The 15153-nt window shown below is 34.4% G+C and overlaps 1 protein-coding gene across 2 annotated transcripts in view; it reads right to left on the bottom strand.

Moving 5' to 3' along the window:
- The window catches only part of LOC123691193 (syndecan), a 255125-nt gene that overhangs the window by 90679 nt on the left and 149293 nt on the right, over window positions 1–15153 (bottom strand). The window lies entirely within an intron of this gene.

Below are 15153 nucleotides of genomic sequence, written 5' to 3'. Positions count from 1 at the left end.
CCTCTACTCCCCATAACCCGTTGGTCCACTACTTACGGGACACCCTGTATATTGGCTATTTTATACTTACCGATTTTTTGGGAATTATAACTTGGCTTATTACTTACTGTTGTAGCAAAAACATGAAGATTAATGTAGCGAATATCTTACCTGTAAGAAAAATAGGATATTAGTAGATATAGTAATATATACTGATAATAATAATACCTAGGTACTTGAAAAACTTACATTTATATTATGCATATGAATATAATGCATGAAGAAATGCATGCTTTGCAGAAAGAATAAAAAAAACGACGTGTGGCACTCGGGGACTGCCGCGGTAAAGCTACCTATTGCATGCTATGCCTTCAAGCCACACCTCCGCCCGTCGGAGTAGGGAGCGTGAGGTTTTTTCGTTACGGAATTTCTCGATTCGGTCCCCGCGCTCAAGGCCCGCGATAGAAGCTATACAATAATTTAATAATCACATACTATTATGCAACAAACTAAGTTTGTAGGTAGCATATAGATAAAATTGTATTAAATACTAGCGGTCCGCCCCGGCTTCGCCCGTGGTACATATTAACGTTTTCTCTACATAAGAACCATCCTCGTACTTCAAGGAATATAATAAAAAAAGAATTATCGAAATCGGTTCAGCCGTTCTCGAGTTATGGAATTACAACGAAAAGTGGCATTGATTTTTATATATTAGAAGATTCATGTAGGTAATTATCGGACTAATAGTGTTGGATCATTTTTAATAAATTAGCCATAACACATTTTTTAGAATCCCGTTTTTCCACGTTGTATACTGTATAGGTATTGAACTTATCTATCATCATCACTACATAGTATAAAACAAAGTCGCTTTCTCTGTCCCTATGTCACTTTGTATGCTTAAATCTCTGAAACTACGCAACGGATTTTGATGCGGTTTTTTAATAGATAGAGTGATTCAAGAGGAAGTTTTATATGTATAATGATATCCATTAAATAGTGGAGAAGTACTGTTATTTTTGAGGTTTCTAATGTGATGTCGTAAACAATTACATTTTTTCCGCTTACATTGCAAACGCAGGCGAACCCTACGAGTTTTATCAAAATAATGTACTAAGTATTGTACACATTGAAAAGGTCTACAGAAAAGTCCGTGTTGGAGTGTAGTACCTAGTGCACACTAAAAGTTTTGCGTTTCTGGCCACCCATAAATGTTTGAATTTCGAATGTTATATTTTTTTAACATAAGACATCTCATAAGTTGAGGAAAAAAAATTTGGCGGGAATCGCTTGTCAATTTTTTTTTTATCTCGAGTTGAGGTTCGTTGTCTGTTAGCAAAAACGGAACTAACACGTAACAATTTTAGGGCGATGATTTTTGGTGATTTTAAAAGTTCGCTTTCTCCGAAAGCTTGCACTGCTCGCCTTCAAATACTTTTGGGAGGGAAGCACCTCATTTGAGCACTATAAGGCATTGATATGCTGAATTTCATCGCGGCCGTGTTTCTTTCCACGATGAAATTCGTGAAGGTCGACCCTCAACTGCGATCACGGAGGAAAACATGGCTACCGTCAGACGACTAATTTAAGAAAATTGCCATATCACTTATGAGGAGATTCGAGGACATGTGGGGATTGGTATGAGCCAAATTCAGAAAATTTTACATGAACATTTCAAAGTAAGGAAGCTTGGTTGCCGGTGGATTGCTCCCAAACTCACTCCAGAACAAAAACGACATCGAGTAGATTGGTGTTAAGAAATGCTATTAAAGTACAATTATGGACATTCTAATGCCGTGTATAATATCGTGACAGGATATGAAATATGAATACATGGTTATATTCCAGAAATAAAACACCAATATTATTTGTGGGTGTTTGAAAGTGACAGCAAACCAACCAAATTGAAGCAGGCGAGAAGGGTCGGCAAACAAATGATTGGATTATTTTTCTCTAAGACGAATCCTGTCTGCACTATCCCACTTGAGTAACAAAATACTGTTAATGCCGAGTGGTACACAAAATGATAGAAAAAATAAGAGAAAAGCGACCTAGAAGTCGCATCTTGTTGCACCATGACAGTGCTTCGGCGCACACCGCGAACAAAACAAAGTCATTTTTGGCTTCTGAAAACATAGAGCACGTGACTCATGCCGCACGCAGTCTTAACCTAGCACCTTTTCCCAAAAATCTATGATTCAATGAGTGGTTCGACATTTACGTGGCCAGAAGAGGCGGTGGTTGCTTTCAAACAACACGCAGAAAACATACCCTCGGACCAATGGTCCTCATGTTTACAGAAATGGTTTGAACGGATGAAAAAGTGTTTTGAATGTAACGGAGAATACTTTAAAAAGTAGTAAATATAATATGAGACAAATAAATTGTTTTATTTATTAGTTACGCAAAACTTTCAGTGTGGCCCACGTATACTTTGAATAAAAGTAGCTCTTTATTTTAAAGCCTAAACTATAATAAAAAATCTGCAATACCAACGATTACTCTGGTCAATGAAAATCCTACTAACATTTTAAACTCAAGTCTGTAAGGACGGAGGATTAATTTTTATTAAATTCGTAAACAAGCGTATATATAATCCTTATCGGATATAAATCCAAAACAATCGCCAGTCATCTTAGTATTATCGCAATTATTTAATCCCAAAAAGCAAACAACTAATTATTGTAGCGATGTCAAATCTAATGAGTAACGTCACGATTAACGCAATCACGAATTGTCCGATATCGTTGCATCAATGGGAGTGATTTTCCTCACAATTGAGTGGATTCTAGGCTTTAATAACACTCCCATTATTGGGCCAATTTATATGAGAGGCGGGTTTAATTGTGTAGGTGATTTGAGTATTTAATTGTAAACGGATGACCATTAAGAGATAAAGATTTGATATCTTTGACTAAACAATTGCGTCCTATAGGTAAGTATATTTATATATAGTTTGACATTTCGTATACAATTTTCCGTCATCTCTTTTACTGTTCAAATCTTGAATTCGCGCCAAAAAATAGCATAATTTAGACATAGAGTTACCTATTAAAAATCAAAAAGAAACTGGCAGATATGATTGCTTTTGCATGTATAAAATTAAATTATGTGCTCACATTTGCCACAATCGTCTTTTGTACACAATAAATTATATTCTTTTCTCGCAATTATATAATTACGATATCTTATTATTATTAAATAATCATATGGAAACAACTACTGTTTTATCAAATAATTTTTTTAAGTTTTATCTAATCCTATCTATATCATAAAATAGTTCGCTATATTTTAAATAACAAAAACAATAGAACTTAGTTTCTGTAAAAATAATAATTAATATTAATTGTTTTATTGCCTATGTTTTTGCTATTATCTAAATCTTTTAGGTACAATAAATAAATATGGAAACGTTGACAGGATATACTCAGATTATAAGAAGGGGACACGTGAAGAACACCTATCTATCATGTTTGAATAAATGATATAAAGGAATATAATAGAAAAATGTTGAAAAAATACTAGGCTAATCGACGATTTTCTCTATAATTGTATAGCTGCTTTTCTAAGAAAGAAATAACTGCGTCAGGGTTTGTAGAAGGTATGATATTCTAAATAATGTCATATATACCTGGGTAAGAATACAGGAAGGAACATATTTTAGAATCGTAGGAACGTAATGCGCAAACTACAAATAAACAAATTCAGAATTTTTATAAAGATGAGAATATTATTGTTTTAGTAAAGACTAGCTTCCGCCCGCGACTCCGTCCGCGCGGATGTCGGTCTTCGATGGTTATTTCTCCATTTTGAGTACCTCTGTCAATAACATCTTATAAATATCTATTGGACCCAATTCCCAAATACGGCTAGGCCTATAATAATACGCAACGTGTGTTCGCGGTTCTTCGGAACAACGTCTATGGATAAAACTGAAAAATTAAGATTAATTTTTTTCTACGTATTTTTCAAGGATAAAAAGTATCCTATTTTACGCCCAGGATAATAAGGTATAATTATACCAAGTTTCATCGAAATCGAACCGCTAGTTTTCACGTGAGGCCTTCACATACAGACATACAGACAGACAGACAGACAGACAGACAGACAGACAAAAATTTTTTTTATCACATATTTGGGTTTGGTATCGATCCAGTAACACCCCCTGCTATTTATTTTTTCAATATTTTCAATGTACAGAATTGACCCTTCTACAGATTTATTATATGTATAGATATCAATAGTAGGTATCTAAACTTCTATCTTTATGTTGGCCCAAGCCTATGGGCTAGGGCCAACATAAAGATTTAATCGTAAATTAGTTTAATGATTTTATCTTTCGGCAAATTACAATTTTATTCAATGAAAAAAACGAAAGAAACGAAACTTGTCTTTTTGCAAAAGCTAAAAGCTATATCGTAATTTTTTACTCAACTGAACTTTAAATAAATAAAAAAAATCGTAAACAGCCCGTACAATATTTTGGAGTTATATTTCAACTAAAATTTTGAATGAAACAATATCACAAGCCTTAAGCCAGGACGTATTAGAAAACGATAACACACATGAGGATAAAAAAACGTAAAGATAAACAAATTTGCGTATAATTAAATAGATACCACGTTCATACCCAACACTAGTAAACGACCGTGACTTTCAACGGTTCGTGTAATCAGTTACACACAAAAATCACTGATTAGGTATTAAAATATAATTACTAATGAACAAAACACGAACGTAATGATAAATCCTTCGATCTTTAAATTAGTTTCGGATTAAGATAAGGATTTTTTATAAAAACATATCGTATTAGGGTGAGGCGACAAACGTAAAAAAATTATGGTCCGTGGTTTAGCTGCATTGTTGGTTCTTGTATTGTGTGTCCATGCCTCGACCTCTGAGGAGGCGGGCAGACGCGGCGGGATCACTACTGTAAGTATCTATGCGTATCTATACTAATAAGTTGGAGAGTTTGTTTGTTTGAACAAGCTGATATCAGGAAATGCTGGTTTCGACTTTTCAAACGTAACCAGCATTTCCAACAAGTGTTGTATTGTCCATACACCGAGGAAGCCTACTAATATTATAACATCAACGACCAATGAGATAATTATAAGTTGAAGAGTTTTGATTGGAGGCGAACTGCTGGTTCGGATTGAAGAATTGCTTATGGTGGATTATCCATTCACCGAGGAAGTCTATAACATCAACGACCAATAACAAAGGAGCACTAATGACAAAGTGAAGTTAGCATAATATAAAGTAGCTTCTAAATGTGATATTCTTACAAATGGTTTTTCTGAAATTAATACGGGCCACAACCAGTGGCGTAGCTATCATATGGCCAGGTGGTGCAGTGCACCAGGGCCCCGGAGCTCAGGGGGCCCTCAAACCTCAGCTTTGAAAAAAAAAATTAATATATTTTGGATCAGCGATAAGCTCTGCTTGACGGTAGTGAGACCAATTCGCCACCCATCAACTTTTTAATGAAACTTTCATTCGCTCTTGCCTTGCATGAGTTCTCATTTATGATATTTGTGGCGATGTTTTCAACTTTCTGGGGTCTGGGACGTACTACAATAGTTGACACTAGGTGTGTCGCTGACTGTTGTAATTCGTAATTCCCTACTACCAGCCTTATTTCATCAAGTATAACCACTAATGCTATGATTTCTATTCCGCACATCCATCCATCTGGCACCAAAATTCTGCTAGAACTCATTTTCGCAAAAAAAAATTCCGATGACAAAATATGTATTCGATACCGGTTGCACCACAACGGTAACCGTATAATCTATGATAGCTCTCAACATGATCGACAATAAAAAATAACAACGTTATTCTAAACTCAAATTCAAATTGACAAATGAGCTACTTCACGGAAAAAAAGAAACAGTAAATATCGCAGTGTAAACTGCTTAAACAACGGGGTACCCACTTCATTTTACAGTGGAACACAGAATTTTCCTGTCCAAACTGAGATTTTAACAGTTACACTGGATTGTTTACAGTTCGATACTAGTGTTGCCCAAATTCAGTCTTGGTCTTGGTCTTGCGTCTTGCGTTTTTGCAAGACCAAGACCAAGAACAAGACCGCGTATTTTTAGCAAGACCAAGACCAAGACTGACCGTGCAAGACTTGAGCAAGAACAAGACATAGCCTGCAAGACTCTTGCGTCTTGCAGCTAGGACTTAGCGCTATTTCACTGAGTAGTTAGGTGTAACAGTTCGGTGTATAACTAGGTAGGTACGCTTAGGAATTCTATGAGACGCAAAAAACTGTATCAAAGAATATGAAAAACTGGACCTATGCGCATTACTAGTTATTTATTAATCTGCTTGATCTTTACTATGGCTATGTTAATTCAAGCTCACAATGTTCCAATTCTAATACGTTTTTCTAAGATTTAAAGTAAACTTTAATAAATAGTAATAGACTAATAGGTAATTGCAAGACTTGCAAGACTCTTGCTGCAAGACCAAGACCAAGACCAAGACTGGGAGCGCAAGACCAAGACCAAGACCAAGACTAGGTGTATTGGCGCAAGACCAAGACCAAGACCAAGACCAGATGTATTGGCGCAAGACCAAGACCAAGACTGGCTAAGTCTCGTCTTGTTCTTGCATTTGGGCAACACTATTCGATACACTAAATTCATCAATGTTTCCAGTAAAATAGTGTTCAACTGTCAAAATTAGATGACATCACCGATTTTCATACTGTTCGCAGCAGCAACGGTTACAGTGTTACAGTATTGACTACCCTCTCAAACACCGAACGGCCTGTGATCAGTTTCAGAAGAAATATTGCGATATAATTGGACCCAATTTCTCGCTCTAATTTCTTAATGTGTATCATCTGATTCTCCCTCAATTGATGGAGACGTGGTCTATTCGCCAGCTTTGCAAAGAAATTAAAACAAAATTTGGCGTGCTCGAATGTGACCTTACGGAAGTGTATACAGCGATGCTACTGTTTCATACAATTCCTGTTACTTCCGCGGCAGCAGAAAGATCTTTCAGTAAACTGAAGATTATAAAAAATTAAAGCGCGCAAGAGATTGTGAATTGGGCGGGGAATTCTGTTAAAAATCGTTTTTTCCATTAATTAATCTCATCTGTATAATAAATATTCGATATTGTCATGTGCGTCGTTATTTATTTATTCCCTTTTTCTTCTATTAAACCTTCTATTAAACACATGGAGAGTCTAATAGAGACGACGTATGGATTTAGCCTACTAGAGATAAGTTCACTTACTGTTTTCTATTCTTATTCTCATCAATAATTTTGAAGGCAAATAATATAAGTTCAAACTACGCGGAAAGAGGGGAGGAGGAGGGCCCGATTCTTTCCCTATGCACCAGGGCCCTTGTCCCCCTAGCTACGCCACTGGCCACAACAGGGCACAACTTGTTAATTATAAGTACCTAATAGATCCACAGAGGAAACCATATAATCGTATCCTAAGATATGTCCCTGGATAGCGCTATTATTGGACTGCGAGGAATTCCCCGGATAGCTCAATTAAATGTCAAACGAACCAAAATTGTGATTGCTTTACGTCTTCCCGTTGACCACATACTATTTTATCTTTTTAATAAATTTGCATTCAATTCTCTTATACTATGTATTGTATTGTCTCTTCCAGTATCTTCCTAATAAGGAAATTACGATTAAAATATGGCTTTGTGGAATTACATGAAAACGATTAATGTATTAGCTACAATTATTTATCTATGTGATAATATAACTTCTACGAAATAAACTTTATCTACATTTTTTATTAATGAATTTCTACCAAAAATTAAATTTTAGTATTGAAATAAGTTGAAATTAAATGTAACAAATCACTGCCTGTAATTAACGGATAAAGCTTATCTGATTCGCTATCAACGTTGAATAATATTTGCAGCATTGATATAATAATGAAATTAATTTAAAAATTATTATCCAAATACATATAATAAATCTGTAGAAGGGTCAATTCTGTTCATTGAAAATATTGAAAAAATAAATACCATCCCCCCTAGCCAAGTGGCTTTCTGTTAGCGTAGCGTTCAATAGAATAGACTACGAATGTATGAGATTGACGTTAGATATACGTATCTACAGCTTACGTCAATCTCATACATTCGTAGTCTATTCTATTGAACGCTACGCTAACAGAAAGCCACTTGGCTAGGGGGGCAGGGGGTGTTACTGGATCGATACCAAACCCAAATATGTGTTTAAAAAATTTTTTTGTCTGTCTGTCTGTCTGTCTGTCTGTATGTTCAGGCATCACGTGAAAACTAACGGTTCGATTTCGATGACACTTGGTATTATTGTACCTTATTATCCTGGGCGTAAAATAGGATACTTTTTATCCTGAAAAAATACGTAGAAAAAAAATAATCTTAATTTTTCAGTTTTATCCATAGACGTTGTTCTGTAGAACCGCGAACACACGTTGCGTATTCTTATAGGCCTAGCCGTATTTGGGTCCAATAGATATTTATAAGATATCATTGTCAGAGGTACTCAAAATGGAGAAATAAACCATCCACGCGAAGACCGACATCCGCGCGGACGGAGTCGCGGGCGGAAGCTAGTCCAAAATATATTTCATCGTCAAACATTGTAGTCAATATAAAATTCAATAATTCAACTAGATAAAAGTTTTCGAATCAATACATTATGCCATAACTTTTTTACGTTTAATAAAACAAAGCAATAGTAATACTGAGAATTAAATATACCACATTGTATATTCCAACTATATAAACTTTATAACAAGGCAATAGTAAATTCTGGACTAACAATCTTATATTCCTAAGATTTCCACCACTTCCAAAAATCATCAAGTAGAACCAAGTAATCTTGACTAATTCTATGCCTGTTACATAAATAAATCTATCAATTCACACTTTTATTCCAGCATGAAAGAATATTAAGGGACGGCTATCCCTCCGAATACTATGACGTCACCACGGAAGATGGATACATTCTACAAATAAACAGGATTCCACGTGGAAGGAATGACTTGAACAATTTCCGCGGCAGGCCCGTTGTTTTCTTGATGCACGGCTTGCAGGGATCTGCTAACACATATATTGGAATTGGTCCAGAAAACAGTATTGGTACGTGCCCTTTGGATATTTATCTATATTTTATTAAAAAAGCTTGAATAATTAATTTGATTAGCGAATCTCACAACAGATTCTCTCTCTATCTGGTACATCAGGCCCGATTTCAAACCCGATTTTTTAAATTTTAGTGTTAGATCAATGCCCATAGATTTTAATACCCAATATAAAGCTGAAGATTTACTTTGGACGCGCTAATCTCAGAGTTAAATAATCAATTTATGGAGGCTACTTAACGTCATGTAAGACGTAGACAAAATCGTGGTATAGTTTATTTTTAATAATAACATTCAGCAGCCATGAAATGACCGTCTTCTTGAATGAAATGATCAAAGGTAGGCAATGAATCCAAAAACATACTAGATCAGATACATTATTGCATATTATTGGTATATCATTCGTCGCTAATTAAAATAATTAGCTATCTTTTTTATTATCATTCCTTGTTCAACGATAAAAGAAAGGCGCTAAAGTCCAATCAGATTGTCGAAACCTTCTTATATAGTTTATTGTCTGATAAACGTTAATTCTATACGAATTAACTACGTTTTTTCTTGACACCCTGTGTCCCTTCTTCTGTTTGTTATCTTATAAACGGTTTAGTTATTATTGTGTTTATAGCTTTACATACTAATAATAAACTCTGTTTTCTTAACAGCTTATGTCCTCGCTAATGTCGGTTTCGACGTTTGGATCGGTAACGCGAGAGGCGTCGAGCAATCCCGCCGCCACGTATCCCTCGACCCTGATGGTCTCTTTTCCAAACGTTCCTTCTGGGACTTCACTTTCGAAGAGATCGCTTTGATTGACTTGCCCACTATGATCGACTTCGTTCTCAACTTTACGAATCAACAAAAACTCCACTACGTCGGCCACTCCCAAGGCGGCACTGTGTTCCTCATCTTGAATTCGAGGAAACCTGAATATAACAATAAGTTCATCTCTGCTCACCTTTTGGCTGGTGTTGGATACCAAAATCACTTCCCAAGTAAGATTTTGACCAAGGCTGCTGATGACGTTGATCAGATCTATGTAAGTTGGTGTGACATTTACTATTTATTAAGGCTTATCAAACAAATTCCTTGCTAAAAAAGTAAACTTCAGTTATGAATATCACAAAATATAATTAGGCCAATCAAAGGATATATCCAACAGTTCCCACTGTTGACATTTTTATCAATATACTTGATTTGCCCATATTTTTGCATAACTACTTCATATTAACACATGCAACACACACAATAAAATTCGAAACGCAATGGGAACAATAAAAATATTTATTCGATATTGTTACGATGTGTGACAATTTCGTAATTATTGATTGTTCAATCAATCAAGCGGAACAACACAAAACAATTGTGAAAGCCCATGATGAAGAGAATAAATAAAAATATTCATTGAAAACAATATATTATACTGGTTACAATACTGTTTGCAATATGTATGCTGTCGTTATAAAATATTAATTTACCTATTTGTTTTTTCAGAGTTTAGCCCGTCTGGTGGGTGTTGTGGAATTATTAGGACCAGGCAAATTCAGCTTTAGCGAAGACATTGAAGAAATTAAAGAGAAGGTGCAAGAATATCAATCACGTGGTCTTATTTCATTAATACTTGAAAGCTTGATTGCAGCCATCGAAAATGCCTTGGTAAATATAATACCTTTTTTATTAAATTGAATTGTTATCTTAATTCCATTACATTTTTTTAATGTTGCTAATTAATGAACGTACTGTTTTATGCGTAACATTAGCGTACTTAGGAACTGCTATATCGTCAATAGTCCTGTTCTTGGTGACGTTTAAAAAACTTCTACTTTCAGGATGAGCTCTCTCGCGGCAAGGAAATGGTAGCCGGAGCTGCTCTCAAACAGTACGGACACTTCGGCCAAAACATCAGAGACAAGCGCTTCAGAAGCTGGGACTATGGCATTTTGGAGAACTTGATAAGGTACGGAAGGATAACTCCACCCGACTACAACCTTAGGAACATTAATGTGGACACAGTCATGCACTACACGGTCGGAGACAATCTGCTACACGAGAGAGACGTCCTGGCGATGGCAAGGCACATGCCCAACTGTAAAGTGCGCAGGGTTGCAAGAAGAAGCTTCTCCCATACTGACTTCGTAATGTCCGCTGATTCTAGGGAATTAGTCACAGACTTCATCGTCGACGATCTTGTGAGGAGGGTTTAGGTTAAGATGCATGAACAGGATTAAATTATTTCAGCAGCATATACACTTTTTTATTTATGACTAGCTAGATAGATCTGTTTTCTGTTATTAAATGTGATATTTTTACCACAAACGCTTTTTTATTGTACCTATATTGCAAGATCTGCAAATTTAAATGTTCTCATTACGTTTATCCCTTTTTCATCAACACTAATATAGATACTAAAGTCTATATCAGATTATTATATCGATATGCCTATCTTTATTTATAACTATCTGTTCAACCCGGATCCGAGCAATAACGCCTTTTTATCAGTCTTTTAAATTCTTATGAATTATTATGAAAATGTGTTCCAACGAAGTGAGGAGTGGGGGCCTGGTGACCTAAAATACAGGTAATTTTTATTACCTAGTTTAGGCACCAGTCTCACACTTATTTATATGTACTGAAAATGTATAAACTTATTTATGTAACTGGTGTGAGAAAATAAACTCTTTTTATATTTTTTATATTTTTATATTTATCAGTTATTATCCTACACCCGCCTCAAAAGTCTTCTTCCACCTCAAAACCGGCAACACGTTCCCTAATGTTGTGAATTTTCATGGGCGACCATCACCTACCATCAAGTGGGTCGCCTACTCCGTTGCCGGGGTTTCAATAAAAAAAATCCTAGTTAATGTGGAAATTCATTCTGCTTCGAGGATCGGATTTTGCGTAATAAAGTAATTTACACCACATTACATTCCACTATTATAACAGTAGCATATTTACATTTACATTACTTGGTTGAAGCAGATAGCCTAATTTTATTGTGAAAACACTGTTGCACCGAGAGAATTAGGAAGGGAATTTAGTATGGAGAATTGTATGTTGTAACTTACAACCAATTTATGCTTTTGCATTTTTTCCTTTATCTGTGCTAAGCGGCTGTATTTTTTGATTTACTGGCTTGTTTTTAGCTAATCGCAAAACATATTATTTGCCTTGCCTCTTGTCTTACGCGTGATACATAGCCTTCCTCGGTAAATGGTCTATATAACGGTGAAATAAAATTTTCAAGTCGCACTGTGTAATGGCTTCCTTAGATTTGTGGGCACAAACAAAAAAAAAATAGCTTTATAATAAAACACACGCATTATATTATTTCTATAGTTAGGTAGCATTCAAATATCCAATTTAGGTCAATTTAATCCTGATCCATAATAATTTTTAAGCTTTGTCAATTATTTCTTAATCCTCTTGATATTAATTAATCCAATTACACTTGAATTACTCTTAATACCAAAAATTAAAGCCAATTTGGAGATAAAAAGAAAGGCGCTATTGATTACATTCAGTGCATATAAAATAGGTAAAATGTAAAAATGTACTGCTCTTATAAAATAGGGAAAATGAATAGATAGTTTGAATGTTCGTTTTAAAATCTACCCACTTATGCATACCTTTTGAATCTATCTAAAACTTACACAGACTGAATAGTTAACATGTGAACCATGTAAAAAACGGCAGAAAATTTTGTACCTATCGTAAATCTGTTACATACAAATTACAAACAAACATACAGATGAAGCTAATAAAAGCGAGAATATTATGAGCACATAAATTGAAACAGCTGAAATAAATTAGCTTAATGCTCTTTTAACTAGCTTACCGCCCGCGGCTTCGCCCGCTTGTCTAAAACCTAATAAATTATATACTATAACCTTCCTCTTGAATCACTCTATCTATTAAAAAAACCGCATCAAAATCTATTGTAGTTTTAAAGATTTAAGCTTACAAAGCGACATAGGGACAGAGAAAGCGACTTTGTTTTATACTATGTTGTGATGATACAAGATCTAACATGTCCATAAAAATAAAACATAACATGATTGCGATGCAAATTTAAAATCCAAGTTTACGACTTTTTGAGTCCTGGACTTAATCGCATTATCAACTAATAAATTATCATCAAACGTGAGGATATCGCCTTTGGCATTTCTAATTTATAACTCAGATATAGGTATATTATAAGGCTACTGTTTATATCGGTTGCGGTAAAGATATCAGAGTTTATGGTCAAGGGATATTGTTAACATTTTTATCATATGTTATGAAGTACGAACGAACTTTCCTGATTAAGATTGCTTTTGTTTCATTGAAGATTATGATTAATGTAACAAGAGTGAATATATGCCCTCGATAAATGTTTGGTTTAGCTTGATATTGCATTCATACTAATACAATGGAGATGATTTTTTGCAATTGTTTCATTGTTTCATATTAATAATTTGAAAATTATTACATTAGGAAAGTATCTACTGTTTCTTCCTGGCTTGATACATTTATTTAGAAACGAATTAATGAATGTAGCATTATAATTCGTTTCTAATTAAATGTATCAAGCCAAGTGTTGAGTAACGTCAAAAATAGAGGTCCCATTACGATCACAACACCAGGTAACACTGGTTTTCATGCAAAAATAAATGAATAAAATAGTGCAAAAGTGAATCAAGTAATAAAATACTGATTATTGATTGAGGATTAGATAGTTTAGAAAGAAACCTATTGAGGTAAATAGAGGTACGTGACAAAAGTGACACAGGGACAAAGAAAATTATTTAACGACATGTGACGTCTATCAACCAGCACTTAGCAAGGGTGGTGGATTAGAAGATAATTACATACTGGTGACGCTAGTTAAAATATGGAATGTTTAAAATCTATTTTACTTATTCGTTTTTCAGAATAGAAAAGTTTATATAGATGTAAAACTTTTTCATAGAAGGCGATATTTTTTTTACAACATTCAATTCAATAGGCTTTTAGTCGTAATGATAACACGATAAATGCAAAAAGATGTCCAAAAAATACGAAAAAGCTAGAAACGACGTTATTACTGCTAACAGTAAATAGAAAGCAATTTGCTTTTACAATTGTAATTTTATTCTATTGTTCTTCGTAAAATAATTCGTAAGACGCAAATCTTAAAGCGTACATTTTTTGTAACAACGTAATCAAATAAATGATTGTCTTGACCAATCAATTTTCTTACTTGTCACTAAACAATCAGTAATTCATACAAGATCAAAAGGATATTGCATTCATGATATCAAAAATGAACTGATTCCATCCAATAAATTTATTGTTTTGGTTGATAATGGCATAATATGTAATTGTATAATCACCTGACGCACTGTCTAGTTTTCCTGCGAGAAAAATGTTAACAACACTAGCTTTAGTACTCGGTTTTACTTGAATAAAGCATAATATATAATAATATGTGCTAATCCCGATTTTAATTTATCGGTGTATCAAATTCAAATCACATGCGATCAGCCGTTTTAACGTGTGATTTAATATTTTTCGTATGGTATGGTATACCATAATAATTTATAGGTTTTTTTTTTGTAACTACAAACAAACAGACTGTCGAATTTACAATATAAGAGTAGATGGTATCTGCATAATAATCAAGCAACGTGCATAAAAATAACTGCGTTAAAAACAACCGACTTCAAAAACGGAAAAGTAAGAAATAAAAAAGATTTGATATTATTAATTACTACATATTATTTTTATGTGCTATTTACTAAAAAGGTTTGATGTCGGTGCATGGGCTTAATACTTATAAGTGCTTAGTGTTTGGCACCGACTTCAAACCTATTTAATAAATAGCACATAAAAATAATATGTAGTAATTAATAATATCAAATCTTTTTTATTTCTTACTTTTCCGTTTTTGAAGTCGGTTGTTTTTAACGCAGTTATTTTTATTTAATACTTTTTAGTGTATTTTTCAACACGAATCAAACGAGCCCAAACTCGATAAAGTTGAGTCAATATATTACTGAGTTCCTATGGCCACCTTCCGATTCCATCAT

This window comes from Colias croceus, chromosome 1 (assembly GCF_905220415.1).
Source record: "Colias croceus chromosome 1, ilColCroc2.1".
In the NCBI taxonomy this organism is placed as follows: Eukaryota; Metazoa; Arthropoda; class Insecta; order Lepidoptera; family Pieridae; genus Colias; species Colias croceus.
This window is presented reverse-complemented; position numbering and strand designations above follow the sequence as displayed.